This window comes from Mustela nivalis (assembly GCF_964662115.1).
Source record: "Mustela nivalis genome assembly, chromosome: 14".
Classification (NCBI taxonomy): domain Eukaryota; kingdom Metazoa; phylum Chordata; class Mammalia; order Carnivora; family Mustelidae; genus Mustela; species Mustela nivalis.
Genome location: NC_139033.1, coordinates 43,585,563 through 43,591,537, shown reverse-complemented (window position 1 = coordinate 43,591,537; position 5,975 = coordinate 43,585,563). Strand labels below are relative to the sequence as shown.

The window sequence follows — 5,975 nt, the reverse complement described above, 5'->3', positions numbered from 1 at the left end:
TTCACCACACTGTGCTTTAACGTCTGAAATTTTAATAAGAAAATAAGAAATGATTTGGAAAATTTAAAAAGTGTATCTTGAAGGAGACCAAAGAGGGTCCATCCTATTTCCCGACTCAGACCACCATTCCTGACGAGTTGGAAGTGTGAGACCTGGTTCCCGTCCGTGGGTCCTGTCTGTGCTGGGTGCCCCCGGAAGGCCTCCCGGGGGCCAGAAGGTTTGTAAGCAAGTTGCCATGGAATTATTCAGCTCCTCTCCACGGCTGGCCCCATACACTGAGCTGAACTGAATTCCAGTGCAATTAGCCTCCTGGATGGAGAAGCAAGAGGAGGAGGGGGAGCCCCACCAGCTTTGCTCTTGGGAAGGGATTCTGTCTCCTGCCACCCCAGGAGGGCCGGGAAGGGCGGAGCTGCCTGGGAGAAGGGGCCCCACACTGTAAACTGATGCTTCCTTCAATCCCCAGCCCCCACCCTTCCTTATATTCGGAATTGTAACAAAAGAAGGAACATTAAACCAGATAGTAATACTCTGCCAGCTTTCTTGTGGTCCGGGAACATCTGCTTGAGAAACTACACATTGTGGGGTGAGTCACTGGGGTCCGGCCTGCTCATTGGCTGAGACAATCTCCTGATGCTGGAGGAAAAACTCGTCTTTCTCCCATTGGAAGGGAACAAACCCAGGGTGTCCTGCAACTGCATGGCTCGGGTGATGGTATCGTCCACTGCTCCCACTGCTGCCTCTCCGCGTCTCTCCAGCCCCTGACCCTGTGCACGGCCTCCTGAGATCGCTAAGTTTGGAAAAGGCTGGGAAAACAAGAGACGTAGTTGTGATTGAAAACCTGTGATGGCTTCTTAATCCTGCAATAAAAATCCCACTTTCCAAGGGAGCAGCAGCCCGTTCCTGGTTTGGATCTGAGGACACGGGGCTGGCAGGCGGCTCCCCAAGCAGCTCAGCGAGGGCAGGGCTCCAAGACTGGAGTGTGGCTTATTGTGGGAAAGGCAGTGCCGGGCCCTGAGCCGCGTGGCCCTGGGCAGGACACTTCCTCTCTTGGTCCTCAGTGTCCCCATTGGTGAAATGCCTGACTCTGAAGAACTCGTCCAGGCGAGAATTTTGGGGAGACAAAGCCAAGACATCGCTGGCGCTCTCTCTTCAACCTCTACAAGAACTGCCCCATTCTCTCAGGGGAAAAAAAGGGGGGTGGGTGGAAGGAACAAAATGACCCATGGTCATGGAATGGGTCTTTGCTGGTCCGTATCAGGCAGGAACCCTGGCAGAAAGGAACAGCCCTGCGCTGCCCTCTCTCTGCCCTGACCAGCAGTCTTCCAACCTCTCACTTCACATTCTGGCAAAATAGAGTGGGTCGGAGCTTTAGGGGTTCTGAGTTCAGCCCGGGCCGTTGCTGTGCTCAGTCCCCAAGTCTGTCTGAACCGGTGCAGTCCCCAAGTCTGTCTGAGCCCGTGTTCTCACCTGTGAAATGCTGGTGTGTGTGGGGGACGGGGGGGGCGGGGATGAGGGCAGGGGAGGTGGGGCAGAGCGGAGCATTCCTGGGCTAATGGTATTGTGAGAATCAAATATGAAAGCGCTTTTAAAAGGATAAAGTTCCACTCCTGTTTAAAGGATTATTATTTACTTAATTCCTTGAAAGAAGATCACAGTGAGAACTTTCTCTGTTGGGGTTGGGGGGGTGGAGTTTTCGGGGATAATCTCGACATCATCTGGTGGGACATTTACACCTGGCCTAGCTAGTCAGTAAACCTTTACCCTGGAGACATTTTCAGCTGGATCTCACTGCTCTGTAAATGCGCCAGAATATGGCCTTAGTGTACTGGCCTAAAATATTTCCAGGTTGGTTTTTTACTCACAGCAGTCTCAGGCTGTTAGCTCAAAACTGCCAATGCCAAACTCAAATTTTTACACACCCAACTTCTTAAAATATAACCCAAATAAATAAATTTTTAGCTACTTAGGGCCTACCTATTTTTCATACTTCATGAAACTGCACCCAATGTCTGCTCACCACAAATAAGACAAATCCTGTGAAAGATCACCACATCGAGGCTGCCTTCTGGAACTCTCTGACCGGGAGACCACCCCCATTCTTGCCACCTGGGTACATAAGTGTCCTTTCTGCCCCCAGGAGTTTGCACGATCTGGTGACCCTCTTGTGGTTGGCTTCGTGCCTCTGTCTCTGGAAGGTCTTTTGCTGGGATAACCTTTCTTTCTGCTTCCGCATTGTCCGTCCGAGGACCCTCCAGTGAGACTTGCTGCATGTCACTGCTCTGTGGTCCTGTGTCTTCCTTGACCATCCCTGAATTCCTCAGACTTACCACTCACTCAGCCTGTTCCTGAGTCAGAAAACCTCAGACATTTTTCCAGCAGCTCAGCTTCAACGTTTGTGCAAACATCAGCAAACCTCCTTAGTCTGGAAATTCTCCGCTTGGAGCCATGCTCCTCCTCAGTGCTCAGGGCCTTCCGAACTGGCAGCAGCTCCTGAGAAACCAGGGGGCAACACCCCAAACCCAACCCAAACGTCTGGGCTTCAGGCATGCCATGAGACCTGTGATCAGACCCGTGTGCCTGGAGGTGGGCACGACCGCGCTCTGGACAGGGATGGGGTTGGATGGGAACCTGACAGGTAATTTACCCAAAAGACATGACTGAAGAAGGGGGAGCTGGAGCTGGAGGGCGCCAGAGAGAATAAGAGCAGCTTCATTTCACAGAAAAGGAAATTGAGGTCTGGGAAGTTGTGTGAGTGACTTGCGTGGCTCACAAACTAATTTCTGGCAGAATGGGGGTGCAGAATCCACGGCTTTTCAACCACATGCAGCTGAATCTTGCACAGAGCCAGGCTGTACCTGTGGGCATGACGTGCCAGGAGAAGGGTGCCTGCAGACAGGCCGTTACCTTCATCTTACAGCTCTAACATCTGAGCATCTCCTTCCCCAGCCCCCGCGACCGGTTCGGGGCGAGAAGCATGCCGGCAGAGCCTACGGTCATCAACATCACTTTTGCTGGAACAGTGGGAAGAGTGCGTGTGTTCTCCTAGCTAGCCACAAACCTGGACAGCGTGGGCGAGACCTGCCATCAGCCAACCCTTCTCTCACACACAGACGGCGAAGCAATTCCATCCAGAGAACAAGAGGTAGAGACTGAATCCTGGGGATATTGTTTGCGCACCTGGATGGAGCTTCACCTGAAGTCCTCCTGGGCTCTTTGGTCAGGAAAGACCTGGAGTAACTCTTTCCCACATAACACATTTGAGTCAGCTCTTCTACCCTTCTGAGCTCACACTGGGGTGTCAAATTGGCCATCTCCTTGCAGTTATTTTCTGCAAATATTCTTTGGCCATGGTCCTTCTGAGCACAGTACTCATGCTGGTGCATCTCCTGCCAGAGCCCACCTGAGATGTTCCCAACGCTCAGCTTAGCGCCACAGACGTTTACTGGACTTTCACTGTCCGCCGGGCTGTGTTGTTATGCTTTGGGAGAGAAACAAAGATTAGAATACAGTTAGTGCTTTCAAGAAATTTATATATTCATGGGACGCCTGAGTGGCCCAGTTGGTTAGCACCTGCCTTCCGCTCATGTTGTGATCCCAGCATCCTGGGATTGAGCCCCACATTGGGCTACTTACTCAGCGGGACGCCTGCTTCTCCCTCTCCCTTTGCCTGTCGCTCCCCCTGCTTGTGTTCTCTCTCTTGCTATCTCTGTCAAATAAATAAATAAAATCTTAAAAAAAAAAGAAATGTATAGATTTGGAACTTGTTATTAAGTGAACCACAACACACAGTACTATGTGCACTTAGCCTAAGTCCACGCAAGGCCCAGGTAGAGCATCTAGAGAGAAGGAACTCTGTGTGGGAGGTGGAGGGGGCTATACGAACCGGACTCTGAATGAGGCGATGTCCTTGTGGTGTGGACAGTTGTTCCCCAAAATCAGTTGGCCCTGCAGTGAGGAACTGTAGGTCGCTAGCCCTCATCCTAATGGGCTAGTTCTTTCCAGTGAATGATGCCTTCTGTAGAGAAACTGGCACCAAGTTCCTCGGGACTGAGCTAAGGGCCATTTGGCCATGTGAACCACTCCGGGACTTTCAGGTTGGAGAAGAGATAAATACATTCAAATGTATATTTCGGGAGCTTGAAATTCATATTCGTTTACCTGAGGAATCATCCGTGGAAAATAAGAAAAGAAGAGAAAAGGAAATAAGAAAGCATTGCATTTATTTGAGAGGTCTTAGAAACTGAGACAGGACCAAGTACAGGTAGACTTTACTGGATCTTTTTTTTCTAAGGCCCTGGTGAGCTGCCTCCCCTTCCCTCCTGCCATACCTGCTTCCCTGACCCAGACGTCTACATGTGAAGCTTGAGCGGTACTGAACTGCTTCCTGCTTCCAGAAAACACTGATTCCCTTACATTGTCCTCTTCCGGGAATGCCTCCTTCTTGGTGACCAGCGTGGGAACTTCTCATCCCTTACTCCCCACCTAGAACCTTCCCACCCCTTCCTGAGACACCTATGTATTCCTTCTCCCCTATTCCCACAACCCACTATACACCCTCTATGGGGAAAAGGGAAGAAAGGTTGAGACCCTCCAAATCAGGAAGGTGTGAAACTGAGAACATCGCAAGCTCCACAGGGCTGGGATATCTTAGTCAGACAGAACCGGTCTTTGCTCTCCCACCACTGAGCATCAGCGCTATCACCCACCCAGGGCTCTACTTAGAATGACATCACCTGTGTCCTGGAATGATGTCAAGGCCCTTCTGGATTAGGACTTAGTTCAGTTGGACAACCCCTGCCTAACTGCTGAAACCATCCCTAAGCCACCTGTTACCGCAACATCATAGTCATCATTAGATCATGTTATTGGCATCAGGAATGTTCCCCTCTGGATTACAAGATCCTTAGGAGGGGGACTATGTGATTTCATCTTTCTGTCCTTGAGACACAGCACAGAACTTATCTTATAGGCAGCACTCAATACATGTACAAAGAACGAGTCAGTCAGTGAATAACACAGAAATGAATGAATGAGTCTCTCCCGTGGATGGAGACTGGTGATAAAAAGAAGAACAATACGTCCCAATCAGCCTCACAATGGGTTTTCAAAGCCTTATCTTCCTGACCTGAAAAAATAAGGAGAGTGCACACCATAGCCATGCTTCAAAATAGCCATTCTAAGAGCACCTAACTTTCTTAGAATGTCAAGTTTCCCCAAGGAAATCTGCGCCTCTTGAAAACCTTTTAGTCTGAGGATTCCTGTCAGAATCCTGCACAGTCTAGAGGATCAAGTGCCGACCCCCCAAACCCTTCTTAACGCAAAGGCTCTTTGCACTGGGGGACCCACGCTAGTTAGGGAAGAGCTGGACACTCCATCCAGTTCTCTTTCTAGAAGACCACATTGCCCCATCACACTGACGATACCTGGAGGACAGCAGACGTTTGAAATATGCCAAGCAACTCCATAGACATGGGTGCCATTGCCAGCCACAGAGGAGACCGTAACTAGAGGGGATAAGGGAAGTCGGTTGAGCTCCCTGGAGATATAAAACCAAGAGACAGACTACTGGGACTTCTTGGAACCTGTTTGGGGTGAGAAGTCAGAGAAAGTAAAAAATGAAAATGAAAGAAGAGAAGAGTTTGAAGAGAGGTTATTACTAGAATCTAGCCAGTTGGTTTCCTGCTTGGTTTCCTGCCAGCAGCCATGGCCACGAAGTGGCTGTTGGCTGAGGAGGCTTGCTTGGGGGAGCGCAGGGGGATGGGAGGTTGGGCTTGTAGGGCTTAGGGTCATTGCTTTCAAAGTTAAGAGGGCAGGAGGCTATTTCTCCTCGATGTGAACTCCTAAGTCCATTGGACCCTGTTGAAGAACTGGTGGAGGAGGAAGGTGGGCTGCCCTGGAAAGATTCTAAAATATGGCAGTGTGCGACAGATGCAGAGTAAGTTTCAACATCCAAGAGGCATGCTTTTCCACCTCAT

The 5,975-nt window shown here is 50.2% G+C and overlaps 1 long non-coding RNA gene across 2 annotated transcripts; it reads right to left on the bottom strand.

Annotated features, from left to right (window-relative positions):
* Positions 1-521: 521 nt before the first annotated feature.
* On the bottom strand, positions 522-5,570 carry LOC309848102. Of its 2 annotated transcripts, XR_014302820.1 has the most exons (4): positions 5,424-5,570; positions 3,884-4,158; positions 3,634-3,706; positions 522-3,478 (listed from the first exon to the last, which is right to left on the bottom strand). It is a non-coding gene; the product is annotated as an uncharacterized lncRNA (long non-coding RNA). The 2 variants fall into 2 exon arrangements; XR_014302819.1 differs by having other exon boundaries at positions 522-3,706.
* Positions 5,571-5,975: the final 405 nt, after the last annotated feature.